Source organism: Bufo bufo, chromosome 5 (genome assembly GCF_905171765.1).
Source record: "Bufo bufo chromosome 5, aBufBuf1.1, whole genome shotgun sequence".
NCBI classification, from domain to species: Eukaryota; Metazoa; Chordata; class Amphibia; order Anura; family Bufonidae; genus Bufo; species Bufo bufo.
In genome coordinates, this window is record NC_053393.1 from 442053440 (window position 1) to 442071913 (window position 18474).

At 40.6% G+C, this 18474-nt stretch overlaps 1 protein-coding gene across 2 annotated transcripts in view; it reads right to left on the reverse strand.

The window, feature by feature from the left end:
* The window catches only part of CREB5 (cAMP responsive element binding protein 5), a 505301-nt gene that overhangs the window by 399665 nt on the left and 87162 nt on the right, over positions 1-18474 (reverse strand). The gene's annotated exons all lie outside the window — the stretch shown is intronic.

The following is an 18474-nucleotide window of genomic DNA, read 5'->3' on the forward strand; positions in this document are numbered from 1 at the left end:
GGAAAGCAAGCCCCATTAGGAGCACACACACCAGCAAACAAGGCCCACACTATACAACATACACCACAGGTGGAGAAGGGTAAACAGAAGCAAGCAGGAGGGAAAGCAAGGGAAAACAATATAACAAATAACGGTGGCTCACACAGACATAATCACAACAGCCCAGGAGCAGAGCTTCACACCAAGCTGACAACAAAATACAAACTGACCTCAGGCTCCACCACGCCAATATATAAGGAGGCCTGAGGTCACACCCACCACACCTACCAAACACACCTTAACCCCGTGCACACCAAAGCAGGAAAAACACCATAACAAATAAGCGTTGCCGGAGGCAACAACATGCAAGGCAACCATGTCACGGCACACACCACAAAGGCCGTGACACTGCCCCGGCATGCAGACACAGCAACAAGTTGCCGCAGGCAACAGCAAGCGTGGCCAAGTGTTACAGCGCACCCAAAGGCCGTGACAGAACCTAAAGCTCAAGCAAGGGATGGAACCAGAGACCAGCATAGGAGGGCAGATTAGCTCATTAGTCAAGCAGTTGCACACACAGAGCCAGAGAAGATTAATCTCTGCAGTACTGCAGAGGTGAGTTACAATAAGCAATTAACACACAGACAGCCGATTCCCAGGTGCACAGGAGAGCAGCGGCCATGAACCACCATTGTTACACATATTCACCCTGCCACTCCTTGTGATCTTCTGGTCCGCTGACCCAGGGGGTATGGATGGGGTCACGTACAACACTGCAGTTAATGACTGGCCTTGACATTTAGGTGTCCCCAAACGGTATGTGACACAGCAGTCAGAATGCAATGCACTGACCTGTTTTATTATCTTCTGGTAAAGGAAAATAAAGTGAGAAATTTCGCTCTATAAGGACACAACTGGCGCTTACATATGGCACTAGGTGATACATTGACATGGATGGGTGCTATTCACTTTACTTACAGTAGCAACATATTTTTTCAGTGAGCAAAAAATGCCAGATCAAATTGTGTGTAGTGGCCCTTTACTATTTCAGCCACATCTGGTCTGAAGGCTGTTGTAGTGCCCTGGAGCAAGGATACTTTGGACAATGGATGTTTGTGGACATTCCCCCCCATTGCTACTAGGCAAAGCCAACAACTCACTACTTTATTGCATTTCTAAGGGTTAACTTGCATTATGATTTATGCTGTTGTGTGTGCTTTATTCCCATAGACTTACATTGAAGCTCTATACAAGTCTATGATAGACAGAAATTGTAACAATGTTTCTGTTTAGGGGGTGCTTTTCCACTCCACCCCTCCCACTAGAAAGCTAGTGCAGTACAGTTAGAACCCTTAGTTGTCTACAGATAAGGACCAGTGATTAGCAGGAGAGTCTTTGCTAGACTGCATGACTGATCAGAAGAAGACGGTGAGATGGGGATGCTGAGCCACAGACCCTGGGTTACCAACCATTGACCAGGAAGCCAACCGGACGACTGAGCCACAGACCCTGAGCCACCAGCCTTTGTCCAGTGTACCAGCTTTCTGAGAGAGAGGCACAGCTAGTTCACACCTTTCCCAACATAAAACCTTCTTCTGTCAGGGAGGAGACTGGAGAAGCCAGCTCAGTGCATCGTCTGTATTGCTTTGCACTTGAGTTCTTCCAGTAAAGAAGCACCCTGGTTTACTGCAGACTCTCACTTTCTGGACTTATTTTCAATTGGGGTTCGACACCCCTTACCATCTCTTCTGGAGAGCAGCAACACGTGGTGACATCTCGGCAGTGTTCGGGGACCCAGCTGGGGTCACCCCAAAACCGGACAGTGCACAATTGATTTACTGCAAAAGTGCAGCTGGGAATGAAACAGCACTGGATTTAACTGGTACATAATGGTTATTTTATTATTTTAACATATTTCTCCTCCTTGGCAATTATTTATTTATTTATTTATTTTGCTGATTCCAGAAAACCCTTTTAATATTTTTAAACTAGCAGGTACAGCTGAACCCAATAATTGGCACCTTGAAGTTGTGATCTGGTAATTGACACATGTACTGTATGATGACAAAGAGCATACGCTGTGGTCCTCTCAGAAACGTAGCAACGCTAAGGCACACTACTGGACACTACCAAGGTACTACTATGGCAAACTAATGGATATATGTAGTGAGTTGTAAAGGTTTTTCCTCCCCTCCCCCTTCTAATCATCACTTTGCGGAGGCATTTATTGGATGCAATAATGCCTACTAGTTTGACCTTAAAGGGATTATCCAGGTTTAGAAACACATGGCTGCTTCCATCCAAAAAACTGTTCGAAATCATTTTAAAGAACAGCAAATGGACAGGTGTTGCTCTGCGTCAAGGAGAAGGTGGTCGTGTCACGGTAAACGCTCCCTTTAAGTTTCTAGCAACTTCATACCCCATAGTGTACTGTATACAATAACTGAATTATGATAAATTACGATGCCCTAAAACAGCAAAAATTCTAAATTCAGTTCTGGGATCATCCATCAATAGGACATAACTTGGTACAAAGTCTTTCTTGTGAGACTTCAGACATAATAACGTTGAAATGGGAAGTTATGACACTCATTGCTAAATAGATTTTATGAATAACACATGATTAACAGAGCGGATGTAGAAAATGTAAACCCCTGATTTCTAGGCCTTGAGGAACGGTTTCGCTAACTAATGCTGAAAAAGCCATATGCGCAACGTCAGCTACAAAGTAAAAGCAACCATCGGAGGGCTAAGTAATAATAAATAGTAATGGGCCATTGTTGCCTTTATCTTCCTGGTTAATATCAGCTACCAATTCATCACAATTCTCCGACAGCTATACCATTAGTAAACAAACGTGCCGGCCAGTTCTTTTTTATTTCTCCGGGGAATCTGGTTTTAATACAGCAGCATAAATTTTCAGTCAACACCCAAGATCACCATGGAGAAGGCAGGGAGAAAACAACAAAACTTTCTGCAGCCTGCGCTTTCCAACGTGAATGCTGCTTTTGCTAGAACCCAGGTGGAAATACTGGATGAGGTCCAATAGCTCAATATGAAGCACAAAGACCAGGAAGTCCCAGGGTACGGTATGGCGAGCAGTCAGTACCTCATCACAGGTCACACCACCTGTCCTTACCATTGTTGAACTACAACTCCTACATTATCCATTTACCACATACCAGAGCATACTAGGAGTTGTAGTTCAGTAAGTTCTTTATAGCCACAGTCAGAAAAGTCATGGGCCTGGAGTGCCCTCTGTCAATATCCTTGAAATGGAAATGACTGCTCTGTCCTAAGGTAATGCAAAAGGTTTGCATTATCATATATCATTGAATAAGTCCAGCCATGGGCAAAACAGTGCTTTGATGTATGTGCGTATTTATTAGTGCCATATTCTACTGAGTAATAAGACAAAGAGACACATATAGTACCTGTATGATTTAACTCTTGACTTCACTTTTGACAGCCCTTTAAAGGGGTAGCCCAGCCTTTAATCAGGTCAGGATAGACCAGGGATGCTCAACCTGCGGCCCTCCAGCTGTTGTAAAACTACAACTCCCACCATGCCCTTCTGTAGGATGATATCTGTAGGTTGTCCGAGCATGCTGGGAGTTGTAGTTTTAGAACAGCTGGAGGGCTGCAGGTTGAGCATCCCTGGGGTAGACCATCACTTGTTGATTGGCAAGAGGTTCACCACCCCGCCACTGATCAACAGATTTGGTCTAGCCAACTTTGTAGCAGAGGTAGCTCACTACTACAGCGCTGTCTCGTTGAAGACATTATGATAACTCTTTCATTTTTTCCAGTTTCCCATTATATCTTAACCAATATTAAATGGTGCCATTAGAAAGTACAGTTGGTCCCACTAAAAAACAAAGTCTACATACGGCTATGTGAATGGAAAAATAAAAAAGCTATGGCTCCAAGAAGGCAGGGAGTAAAAAATTTAAATGCAAAAACAGAAAATCGCTCTGTCAGCAAGGAGGTCATTGTCTTGTTAGAAGGTGAACCTTCAGCCCAATCAGAGGTTCAGAGCACTGGATTGGATTTCCATTTAGAATATCTCTGTACTTTGCTCCATACAGCTTTCCCTCAACCCTGACCAGCCTCCCTGTCTCAGCCACTGTAAAACACCAAAAAAGTATACTGCTGCTGCCACCATGCTTCACTGTAGGGATGGTATTGGATAGGTGATAAGCAGTGTGTGGTTTCCTTCAGATATGATGCTTGCAATTGAGGCCAATAAGTTCAAACTTGGTTTCATCAGATCAGAGAATCTTGTTTCTCACAGTCGGAGGGTCATTTAGGTGTTTTATTTAAAACTCCATGTGCGCTTTCATGTGTCTTTTACTGAGGAAAGGCCTCCTTTCGGGTTCACTATGCCATAAAGCTCAGGTTGGTGGAGAGCTGCATGATGGATGACCTTTTGGAAGCTCACACATTCCTGCACACAGGATCTTTGGAGCTTTGCCAGAGTCGCCATTGGGCTCTTGGTCACCTCTTCCACAATTACTTAGTTTGGTGGGGTGGCCAGCTCTAGGAAGAGTCCTGGTTGTTTCAAACATCTTCCATTTAAGAATTATCAAGGTCACTATGCTCTTGGAAACTTTCGCAGCAGCAGAAATGGTTTTACTTCTCTAGATCGGTCCCTTTACACAATCCTGTCTCTGAGCTCTAGAGGCAGCTCCTTCCTTCTTGTGGCTTGGTTTTTGCTCTGATATGCATTGTCAGCTGAGACCTTATATAGACAAGGGTGTGTTTTTGCCAAATCATGTCCAGTCAACTGAATTAACCACAGGTGGATTCCAATCAAGGTGTAGAAACATCTTAAAAATGATAAAGAGAAATGGGGGCCCCCCAGAGATAAATAAGTGAAGATTGATGGGGGGAAACTTGATTTTTGTATTCTAGCACAAGGCCACAAGATAACAAAATGTGAAAAAATGGAAAGGGTCTGAAGACTTTCCGAATGCATTGTAAGTAACTCCGTCATGTACCTCACATTAACGCCCGATGTACCTCACATACAATCATGAGAATTATGGAAGTACTGATTGTTAATGGCCGCGTGGTTTTGCATGTGAAACAGCTGTTTTATGGCAAAACCATAGTCACTTCACAATCAATTAGAAGTGTGGTTCTCAGCCATGTTTTGGCCACAGTAATGCCAATCCATGCATTACTTGGCCTCAAATGTGTCTCGCCCCCTTCCTTTGCTGGACCCTTAACTACACCTCTGTCTTAGACCTAGATCAACTTTGGAAACCTCCATTAATACGTCTGATGACATTGTGAATTTCAGTAAGATTTATAGCAGTGTCAGAAGAGAAAGTCCTTATTAATAGTGAAAAATAAACACACCTTTGAGTGAAGTTTAAAATGTATTACATTTCCCCAAATGAGGAAAGACTGCTGCCAAGATTAAGGGTGGGAAAGCAGATGTCTCACAAATGAAACACAAAAGGTAACAGACACAGACTTCAATTCCCAAGCAAAATCCTTATAGTTTCCTGCTGTCACTAACATTGATCATATACACTTAAAGCCCATATTATTTCCCTGGCAGAAAACCAGACAGTGAATATTACAAAAAATACCATTCCTGATCCTGTTATAAAGTGTACAGGGTTATGTTACTGAAGGTCTCCTGAAGATGGTTCTAAAAGGTCCCTCTTAGGATAAGTGTCTCTTTCACATGACTACAGAAATCTTTTTTCAAAATAGATGCCATAGAATCAAGTCCTCTCTAGTTTGGTCTTCTATGTCTCTGGGCAAAGTGAAAGATTTGTTGCAATTTCTGGGACTGAAAATCCATTTCACAATTCTGCAAGGGGTTCTTTCTGCAGCATGTGCATGGATTTCTGCAAGCCCCATTCAGTCCTAGAATTCTGCCAAGTGAGAATCCACCCTTAGGCCTCTTTCACACGGGCGTTGCGGGAAAAGGTGCGGGTGCGTTACGGGAACACCCGCGATTTTTACATTGTAATGCGTTTTGCACTCGCGTGAGAAAAATCGTGCATGTTTGGTACCCAAACCCGAACTTCTTCACAGAAATTCGGGCTTGGGTTAGGTGATCTGTAGATTGTATTATTTCCCCTTATAACATGGTTATAAGGGAAAATAATAGCATTCTAAATACAGAATGCATAGTAAAATAGGGCTGGAGGGGTTAAAAAAATAAATAAATAATGTAACTAACCTTAGTCCACTTGATCACGATGCCCGGCATCTCCTTCTGTCTCCTTTACTGAACAGGACCTGTGGTGAGCATTCATTACAGGTCAAGGACCTGTGGTGATGTCACTCCGGTCATCACATGATCCATCACCATGGTAAAAGATCATGTGATGGATCATGTGATGACCGGAGTGACGTCACCACAGGTCCTTGACCTGTAATGAATGCTCACCACAGGTCCTGTTCAGTAAAGGAGACAGAAGGAGATGCCGGGCATCGCGATCAAGTGGACTAAGGTGAGTTAAATTAATTAATTTATTTTTTTAACCCCTCCAGCGCTATTTTACTATGCATTCTGTATTCAGAGTGATATTATTTTCCCTTATAACCATGTTATAAGGGAAAATAATAATGATCGTGTCTCCACCCCGATCGTCTCCTAGCAACCGTGCGTGAAAATCGCACCGCATCCGCACTTGCTTGCGGATGCTTGCGATTTTCACGCAACCCCATTCACTTCTATGGGGCCTGCGTTGCGTGAAAACGCAGAATATAGAGCATGCTGCGATTTTCACGCAACGCACAAGTGATGCGTGAAAATCACCGCTCATGTGAACAGCCCCATAGAAATGAATGGGTCGGTATTCAGTGCGGGTGCAATGCGTTCCACTCACGCATCGCATCCGCGCGGAATACTCGCCCGTGTGAAAGAGGCCTTAGGGTACAGACACGTGAAATGGCCAAAGCCCAGGGGTGGTGAAGCCGTGGGTTTGCAGATAAACAGCAGTTCACAAACATTAGCAACCAATTTGAAATCCAGTACAGGTAAGGAGAGTTTGAAATTTTGATGAGCAAATCCAGGTTTGTCAAATTTCTTGAAGGCCTCATTTAGATGACCATTAGAGACAAGCAAATTGATTCCAACGAAGTTAATTCAATCCGAATTTCAGGATAAAGGTTCTGCTGTCCATACATTCATGCTACATACATAGTGCTGTGATGTCACAAGTTCACAACAATACTTAATGCACCAATCAGTAATATGTAGTCAGACCTGCTAAAATGTGAAGTTGCACGTATTGCGAAAAAATATGGGCATCATTAAATGCTGATTTGCGCAATCGCGAATATATTGGAGTACTCTATCTGCATATAAAGCTATTGTAATGTTCTGCCGTGCCAACCATTTTCTCCAGTCTCAGAAAACTTCTAGCAGCTTAAAAAATGTAGCAAAAAAGTGACCCATGCCTGTATTGTGCGCGGATTACGCGAATATTACATTGCCGTTTTCGCTATCAAGAACATAATCGCAAATTCTCAAATTTATTATGAATATTCACGAAATATCGCGAATTAGAATATTGCCTCTGCCGCTCATCACTAATATACAGTAGATGTGTCCATATATGGAGTCAGTGTTATGAACATGAAAGGGGTATTCCCAAGCATGGTCACTATGCTTGGGGACACCCTGTGTATATAAGTCTAATTTACACTATTTTTCAAACTCACAACCATCTACATTAAAGGCAAGAACCTTAACCACTGGGCTACAGAGCTCAATGCTAAGTCATTGCTGAAAAACCTCATAGACGTTTCTCTTGTATAATACAAGAGAAACTTCTATGATGTTTTTAACACAAGAGAAACTTCTATGAGGTTTTTCAGAAATGACTTAGCATTTAGCTCTATAGCCCAGTGGTTAAGGATCTTGCCTTTAATGTAGAAGGTTGTGAGTTTGAATCCCCACAGAAACATTTTAAAAATTGAGGCTAAATAAAACTTAAATACACAGACTTAAATACACAGGGTGTCCCCAACAGTGAAAAGTTTGATTTTATTAAGAAAAAAAATGGAGCAAATCATAAAATAATGATGAAATATTTATTAACCGACACCAACTTTTTAAAGTTGTGTAACCAGTAATTTTTGTTGGGAAAGGTGGCAACCCTAACAGCACCCCTGATCAGGGCATTTATAGGCCTGCTCACTGTAGCAAGCTAAGCCTCATCAGGACTTCATCACGATATTCTGCCCCTTATAACTTTTTTATAGTTATGTCTATGGAGATGTGTGGGACCTAATTTTTTGTGGCACAATCTGTCATTTTTGACAATACCATTTTGAGGGGTGTATGACTTGACCACTTTTGATAAAATTTTCTTGGGAGATAAAGTGATGAAACAAAGCAAATTGTTACGCCATTTACCATATGGGCTAACTTTTTTAAATATTTTAATAGTATGGGTGTTTTCGCATGCGGTGATGCCCATAATGCTATTTTTTGTTTCTTTTTATTTTGGGGAATGTGGGTGATTTTAGTTATTTTTTTATATTTTCAAAACTTTATTTTATTTTTTACTTTTTGTTAAGTCCCCCAAGTGGACAGTGGCATGCCTAGGGTGTTTGGCACCCGGGGCGGGTCCTTTCTTTGGCACCCCCCCAATACTTGTACTTGTACCCCCTAGTTTTGTAAAGATGTGTGCCCCCTCACAGTAGTTATGCCCACAATGTGCCCTCTCACAGTAGTTATGCCCACATTGTGCCCCCCTCACAGTAGTTATGCCCTTTCTGTGCCCCTTTCACAGTAATAATCCCCATTTTGCCCCTTCACAGTAATAATGCCCATTGTGCCCCTTCACAGTAATAATGCCCATTGTGCCCCTTCACAGTAATAATGCCCACTGTGCTAGTAATGCCCTCTGTGCCCCCTCCATAGTAGAAATCCCCATTGTGCCCCTTCACAGTAATAATGCCCATTGTGCCCCTTTCACAGTAATAATGCCCATTGTGCCCCATTCACAGTAATAATGCCCATTGTGCCGCCTTCACAGTAATAATGCCCACTGTGCTAGTAATGCTCTCTATGCCCCCTCCATAATAGAAATCCGCATTGAGCCCCCTTCACAGTAATAATGCCCATTGTGCCCCCTTCACAGTAATAATGCCCACTGTGCCCCCTTCATTGTAATAATGCCTTCTGGCTCTGTGTAAAAAAAAAAAAAAACACCTTGCTTTCAGATCAGACCCACATATAAAACCCTAAATGAGATCCCCCAATCTCAGACCAAACCCCCTTTAGACCTTTATGTCAGACCCCATATAAGACCCCAGTTTGAAAACCTCAGATCAGAGCCCCATTAGACCTCCATGTAAGAACCCGACCCAATATCAGACCCCAGATAAGACCCTCATATAAGACCCCCATTAGACCTCCGGATCCACATATCAGACCAGACCCCCATATGAGACCTCCAGACCCCCATTAGACCTCCAGATCCCCATATCTGACCCCTATTAGACTTCCAGACCCCCAATTATATATATACACACATCAACTGTGGACACAGATGTATGCACAGCATTGAACTAGATGATTTATCTTCTTTTTTCTCTATATGTACGTGCTGTTATACCTCCTCAGGTGTAGTCCATTTTTTATCTGATGTATCATGTTCTCTTTTTATATATGTAATTTGTATTTAGTAAAGAATTTATATTTTGATGATATACCCGTTTAGTCTCAGTTCATTTTCGGTATAGGTGTATTTATGTACACTGAGTGGGTTTTTTCTTACTTTTTAGGATCTTTTTTCATATAGTACATTGATACATTACTTACATGTCTGTGCATTTTGTGACCTCTATATAATAATTGTAAAATAATAAAGTAACTTACCTCTCCTGCTGCCACTCTCCTTGTCCTGGCAGTCTTCTTTTCAGGGCCCGCGCTGCAGTCACCTGACCTCCTGCAGCGTCAGGTCAGAGTGCGCTCTGAAGGTCCTGATGCTGGACACAGCAGAGCGGGCCCTGAGAAGAGCGAGCAGGAGGAGGGGTAAGTACTGGACAGCATTCACAGCGCTTCTCTCCCCTTCCTCCTGCAGACTACTAAGCGCTTCTCCCCCCCGGGCACACCACTGCAAGTGGACCATAACTTACAACCATCAGATGTAGATTGCGCCATTATTCTGTATAGAAATCACTATATCATAGTTCAGTGCTGCCATCTAGTGGCCTGAACTTGGATATACTAACAATGAGCCTGGAAGCCTAGTTCGGGCTTCGGCTTATTTATAGAACAGGGTGCTTTCCCCAATCTTCTCTGGGGGAAAGCACGTGTGAAGAGAAATCAAACGCTTCCGTTTTTTTAACACTCTCAGATGCTGTGAGTGAGGGGAACTCATTGCTGTGAGGGGAGGGGGCATGTGGGGTATTCTGGGGCCATGAGGGTGAAGAACTGTGTGAGGAGCTTTATGGGGTGTAAATCTGTGAGGGAGGGCCGGAATCGACAGAATGTAACTGTGTTGTTAGTACATTATTACATGATTTGGGGCCCCACTTTTGATTTTGCCCAGGGCCACATTTTATCTAAAACCAGCCCTGATCCTATGAATAATGTAAAAAAAAAAAATGAAAATCAGACATCATATAGCGCATGACAATCTCTTTGTAAAAAAGGTAGAACCAGCTCTGTACCTCACATGGATCCATCTCCCCATTCATTTCTCCAGGTGCTCTGCTAGATTTATTTCAAGCTGGCAGCTTAGGATGGGGGGCATTTCCTTTCTGCTGCAGCTCTCTCCGTATCACAGTGCAGGGGGTGTGTCCTTTCTGCTGAAGCTCTCTCCCTGTAACTGTCATAGCTTCTAACAGTAGATATGGCTAGAGGCAGTTGAAGGATGGAACTGAGCATGTGCGACCACCTCAGCGATATTGCTAAGGTGGGAGGTGGACAGAGAAATAAGGAAAAGAACAAGCAGCAGGTGGCGGTATACAGATAGATTTGTATAACTATACTCAATAACTATACTACATTTTTAATTACAAAACTATTCAGATCTAGGTGCGAGTCTGAAAAATGTAGAATATTTTTTGTGGGCCAGCCCCTTTAATTAATGGGTTCGAAATTCTGAAGGAAATCTAACAGAATATCTAGGATGTATAATAAAAGGTCACATTGCACTTTTTGGACCTGTAGCCAAAACCAATGTCATAAAAACCTGCTTGTGGCTGTGTTTTTAATCATATTTGCAAACATTAATGGAGGTTTCCAACATAATCAGACTCAAACTATTAATAACTGTTTATCCAAGGAAAGAAATATGTGGTTCACTTAAAAATACAACATTTTCACAGCCTATTACTTCCTCCCAGAGCCCGGCTTTGTTGACAGAAGCGTGGATTTGTATTCCGCAACTGTATGTGTCTATAAACAACTGTGCGAGCTCCAGACCATGATCAGATGGGACTAAGCTAATATTAAAATGCTTTATTCACACTAATGGATACCAGAAAAGGCTTTTATTTAAAGTGGACAAAAAGCCAAAACCAGAAACCATGAACTATACTGGTATCTTTTTGCCTAAATCTTGTAACGTGAAAGATCATTAACCTCTTCAGGACAAGGCCAATTCTATTTATTTATTTTTTATTTTCATTTTTATTCACATAGCTTATTTTTTTGTGATAAGCTGTATTTTTTAATGGTGCCATTTATTCTACCGTATCTTGCACTGAAAACAAGAAATATAATTCTTTGTGGGGTGAAAATGGGAAAATTGGAAAAAAACAAAACATAATTCCACCATTGCTTTTTGAGATTTTTTTTTCCAGCGTACACTAAAAATGACATGACAACCCGACAACCTTGTTCTGTGGATCAATAAGATTAGAGATACAGAATTTATATCATATTTGTCATGCTTTACTACTTAAAAAAATGAGAAAAAAAATCTAAATGTATTTACATTGTCATAACTTTATTATACGTCTGTCTGTAGAGCTAAGTCAGGGCTTGTTTCCAGGGCAAGCTGTAGTTTTATTTGTACTATTTTGGGGCACATACAATGTTTTGATCGCTTTTTATCTAATTTTTTTCATGGAGGCGAGGTGACAAAAAAGAAATCCACAGTCGAGCCATTTTGATGTCAACTACCAGTTACGTTTATTTTTATATTTTTATATGTAAAATTGGTAAAAGCAGTGAATTTAATTAAATATTGCTTTTAGTTTTTTCAATTTAATTTTTAGTCCTCCTAGAGGACTTTAAAATGTGATTGTTCTATCACTTACACTATAGACCGGTTTACCATAGACTTACTATTGTCTATGTGGATCCTGCAGTCTGCCTACTAAGCCTGGCCACAAGTCACATTTTTAGTCACATGTTTTAGTTTTTTCTTTCCCGCCTTCCAAGAGACATATTTTTTAAGTTTTCTGTTCACATACCCATATGAGGACTTGCATTTTGGGGTGCACGTATTTTTTAATTGCACTATTTAATTTACCATAGCTTAAATTGGAAAATGGGAAAAAAAACTGTCCGACAAAGGTTTTTGAGTTTTGTTTTTACAGTGTTCACTGTGTGCCAACAATGACATGACAACTTTATTCTGCAGGTCAGTACAACTACACTCAAATTTATATAGTTTTTATTATGTTTTACTACCGTTAAGAAAAAAAAGTATTTGAAAAAAACATTCTTTCTTTGCAATATTTCAACAACCATAACGTTCTTATATTTGTATATTTTTTTTAAAGTTTTTATTTATTCATTTTCATATACCGTATATACTCGAGTATAAGACGAGTTTTTTGGCACATATTTTTGTGCTCAAAAAGCCTCCTCGTCTTATACTCGAGTCTAGGTCTTAGCTCCGGTAATACAGGCAGTGCGGGGGGCGGCGCTCACTCACTGACGTCACGCGCCTGCGCCGCCTAGTGGGAGAAGGCGCGTGACGTCAGTGAGTGAGCGCCGCTCCCCGCACTGCCTGTATTACCGGAGCAAAGACAAAGTACAAAGTAAGATATCCACAGTTAAAGGTTACTTATATATACTGCTGTGAGCGTCGGGGAGGGGGATCTGTGGATGGCACTGTAGGGGGATCTGTGGATGGCACTGTAGGGGGATCTGTGGATGGCACTGTAGGGGGATCTGTGGATGGCACTGTAGGGGGATCTGTGGATGGCACTGTAGGGAGATCTGTGGATGGCACTGTAGGGAGATCTGTGGATGGCACTGTAGGGAGATCTGTGGATGGCACTGTAGGGAGATCTGTGGATGGCACTGTAGGGAGATCTGTGGATGGCACTGTAGGGGGATCTGTGGATGGCACTGTAGGGAGATCTGTGGATGGCACTGTAGGGGGATCTGTGGATGGCACTGTAGGGGGATCTGTGGATGGCACTGTAGGGAGATCTGTGGATGACACTGTAGGGGGATCTGTGGATGGCACTGTTTAGGGGGGAGATCTGTGGATGGCACTGTTTAGGGGGGAGATCTGTGAATGGCTCCCTGTATTTAATGCAGAGTGTGTGTGTATATAATGCACACACTCTGCATTAAATACAGGGAGTCACCCTCTTGCAGATGTGTATATATAATGTAGAGTGTGTGCATTATATACACATACACTCTGCATTATAGCTGCATTTCCCACCCTAGTCTTATACTCGAGTCAATAAATTTTCCCATTTTTTTGGGGTAAAATTAGGGGCTCGGCTTATACTCGGGTCGGCTTATACTCGAGTATATACGGTACATTATAAAAAATCCAGAAGAAAAGCAATACAATGCTTCAATACATATTTTTATCAAACCAACACCCCACCCACAACCCATAAGGAGAGAGAGAGGGGGAGAAAAACAAAAAACTAAAAATCTTATATACCAGAATACCATTGGTTCCATATATGTTCAAGACCATCTTTCCTTCCCTTATTACACCAGCTTATTCTTTCCATTTTGATCATATTATTCACAGATTTTTTCCATTCGCACACCAGAGGTTGATATTTTTTAAAATAAGCAATCTTGCCTGAAACAACAGCTTACAGAGTGCCTGTTTTACCACCTTTCGAGGCTTTAAATGAATTGTTCTTAAATGAATTGTTCCTCCCAATATACAAACTACCGGATCTTCGTATATATGTACTCCAAGAACTCTCGGTAACATGTGCTATTTCAGACCAATACCTAAATAATATGGGACATCTCCAAACTAGGTGTATAAGACCTGCACGTTCTTCACCACATCTTGGACATTCATCGGTTGTTCTTACACCCATTATTTTTAATATTAAAGGTGTACGATGTAACCTATGGATAAGAAAAAACTGAGAAATCCTGTGTGAGGCCCTAATTGAAACCAAGGGATGATTTTTCAAAATATCCTCCCATTTCTCATCTGAGAGGCCATCAATATCTTTCTTCCATTTTTCTTTTGCTGGTATTTTTATCTCTGTATTGGTTTCATTAACAACCTATATCTCCATGAAATATTGCCTTTAGCTTTTCCCTCCTTGAGAAATTGATCCATATCTCTGGAAGAGGCCTTTTTATATTTCTCCACATCTACTAATGATCTAATTGCATCTCTTATTTGCAAATATTTAAAATAATCTTTTCTTGGAATCCCACCCAAATACATTATTTAAACTCTGAAAATCCTTCAATTTAGGCTACTTTCACACTTGCATTAGGTGCGGATCCGCCTGGTATCTGCACAGACGGATCCGCACCTATAATGCAAACGCTTGTATCCGTTCAGAACGGATCCGTTTGCATTACCATGAACCAAAAAAAAATAATATTTTTTTTTATTTTATTTTATTTTTTGTTCATGATAATGCAAACGGATCCGGGAGGCGGATCCGTTTTCAATTGCACATATTGTGTCAGTAAAAACTGATCCGTCCCCATTGACTTACATCCGTTTGGTTCCACATCGTCAGGCGGACGTCAAAACGCTGCAAGCAGCGTTTTGGTGTCCGCCTCCAGAGCAGAATGGAGGCTGAACGGAGGCAAACTAATGCATTCTGAACGGATCCTTATCCATTCAGAATGCATTTGGGGCTAAACTGATCCATTTTGGGCCGCTTGTGAGAGCCCTGAACGGAACTCACAAGTGGACCCAGAAACGCCAGTGTGAAAGTAGCCTTATCCCCCTCGAAAATATGGCAAAGCAAACTAACACCCCTAGTCTCACAATTTACATATTGCTTAATTTTCTGAATCTCACACAGATTAACATTATTCCATATTGAAAAGCATTTTAAATATCCTTTTATACCCATCATTTTTTACATTTCTCTTTTAATTCAATATTTGATTTTCAGTGATTTTATTACCCGAAATACCTGATTCTAGAGCCTCCAACAAACTAACCTGATCATTCTTAACCACTTCACATCCACCCATAAAATATAAACTTCCTATGGGTGGATGTTTATCTCTGGACGTTCTGGAACGTCCATTCAGAGTTGCTATGCGCTTCCTGTCCCGGCCCGGTGGTCGTGTGACCGATGGGGCCGGGAGAGTGCAGAAGCTGTCGGGTCTTCTACAGACCTCGATCAGCCCTGCACTGAGGCTGTACAGCGTGTACAGCGTTATATTCTGCTGTACAGCCTCTCTGGGGGATGTATTTCCCCTGCAACTGGGTCTACTATGTCAGCCCAAGTTACAGGAGAAATTAATGGTGGGGAAAAAACTGACATTAATGGTGGAAAATGTCAACAAGAAAAAAAAAAAAAAAACAATAAAGTGTTTAAAAAAAATAAAAAAAAGGTTTCACATGTACAAAAAAATAATTCCCCAATTAAGTAATAAAAAAAAAGTTAAATAGAAAAAAATTTATAAAATAGACATATTTGGTATTGCCGCGTCCGTAACGACCGGCTCTATAAATATATCACATTATCCACCCTATCTGATAAACACCATAAAAAATAAAATTAAAACTGTGTCAAAAAAAGCCATTTTTGTCACCTTACATCACAAAAAGTGAAACTCCAAGTGATCAAAAAGGCCTATGTCCCACAAAATGGTACCAATAAAACCGTCACCTCATCCCGAAAAAAATGAGCCCCTACATAAGATAATCGCTCAAAAAAAAAAAAATATATATAGCTCTCAGAACATGGCGACATTAAAACATAATTTTTTGTTTCAAAAATGCTATTATTGTGTTAAAGTGAAATAAATAAAAAAAGTATACATATTAGGTATCGCCGCGTCCGTAACAACCAGCTCTATAAAAATATCACATGATCTAACCCCTCAGGTGAACACCGTAAAAAAATATATATATATATAAAAACAGTGCCAAAAAAAACATTTTTTGTCACCTAACGTCACATGTTGAGCAACACCAAATAATCAAAAAGGCGTATGCCCCCCCCCCAAAAAAAAATAGTAGCGATCAAACTGTCACCTCATCCTGCAAAAAATTTGACCATAACTAAGACAATGGGTCAAAAAATAAAAAAGCTATGGCTCTCAGACTATGGAGACACTAAAACATAATTTTTTGGGGTTTCAAAAATGCTATTATTGTGTAAAACTTAAATAAATAAAAAGTATACATATTAGGTATTGCCATGTCCGTAACGACCTGCTCTATAAAAATGTCACATGACCTAAACCCTCAGGTTAACGCTGTAAAAATAAATAAATGAAAACTGTGCTAAAACAACCAATTTTTGGTCACGTTGACACATAAAGTGAAATAATGAAAGATCAAAAAATCATATGTACCCAAAAATGGTACCAATAAAAACATCAACTCTTCCTGCAAAAAACAAGCCCTTGCCCCAGGCAGAAAAATAAGAAAAATATTGCGTTCAGAAAAACTTTTATTTTTTTTCAAAAATGCTTTATTATGTAAAACTGAAACAAAGAAAGTAGACATATTTGATATCATTCCATCCATAACTACTTGGTCTATAAAAATAGCACATGATCTACCCTGTAAACTGTGCCAAAACAGCCATTTTTACCTTGCCTCACAAAATTTTTATATAGAGCAATTAAAAATTGCATGTACCCCAAAATAGTACCAATAAAACTGGCACCTTATCCCCTAGTTTCCAAAATGGGGTCACTTTTTGGGAGTTTCTACTGTAAGGGTGCATCAGGGGGGCTTCAAATTGTACATGGCATCTAAAAACCAGTTCAGGTAAATCTGCCTTCCAAAAACCATACGGCGCTCCTTTTCTTCTGCGCCCTGCCGTGTGCCCTTACATCAGTTTACGACCACATGTGGGGTGTTTCTGTAAACCGCAGAATCAGGGTAATAAATATTGAGTTTTGTTTGGCTGTTAATCCTCGATGTGTTAAAGAAAAAAGATTCAAATGGAAAATCTGCCAAAAAACTGAAATTTAGAAATGTCATCTCCATTTCCCTTTAATTCTTGTGGAACACCTAAAGGGTTAACAAAGTTTATAAAATCAGTTTTGAGTAACTTGAGGGGTGTAGTTTCTACAATGGGGTCATTTATGGGAGTTTTCCCACTATGTAAGCCCCACAAAGTGACTTCAGGCCTGAACTGGTCCTTAAAAAGTGGGTTTTGGAAATTCTTAAACATTTAAGTAATTGCTTCTAAAATTCTAAGCCTTCTAAAGTCCTAAAAAAATAAAATGACATTTCCAAAATGATGCCAACATAAAGTAGACATATGGGGAATGTTAAGTAATAAACATTTCACGAGGTATCACTTTCTGTTTGAAAAGCAAAGAAATAGAAATTTTAAAAATAGCAAATTTTTCAAAATTTTGGGTAAATTTTGGATTATTTTATAAATAAAGGTGAAATATATAGACTCAAATTTACCACTGTCATGAAGTACAATGTGTCACGAGAAAACAAACTCAGAATGGCTTGGATAAGTAAAAGCGTTCCAAAGTTATTACCACATAATGTGACACATGTCAGATTTGCAAAATTAGGCCTGGATCAGGATGGGGGAAATGGCCCGGATGTGAAGTGGTTAAGGCCCTTATTCATTATCTCCTCTCTCCGAAAAGGACTTACTTCACCAGCTTTTATGTGTTCAAATTGTGCTACCAAAAAGTATAAATACCAATTTGGGAGAGAGAGACACCCTTCTCTAGTAGGAAGTTGAAGCATTTTTTTTTTTTTGCCTAGATATTCCTCCATTCTAAAAAAATTCCCCCATTAATCCATCTAATACCTTAAATAACTTATTGTCACCGCCAGCTCTCTGAGAAGGTCTTGCAGACGTTCTTCTGTACCTCTTGCATGATGTTCTTTGTTTTGGTTTCACTTTGTCATCTCCTTTCCTTCTCACAGCTGTCACCTATTCACACTAATTGCCTCCCTTTATATTCCCTCCCACTTTGCGATTTATACTACTTCCTGGATTGAAGTGATTACTGCTGGAGACTTCTGTTACTGCTTGTTCAGATAAGTCCTTTCTTGTATTGTGTTTCTTTGCTGGCTTGATTCTAGGTGACCCTGACTCCCTCCGTATTAAGTGTAGGGAGCCGGTGGTCATGTCCCCTCACTATTATAAGGT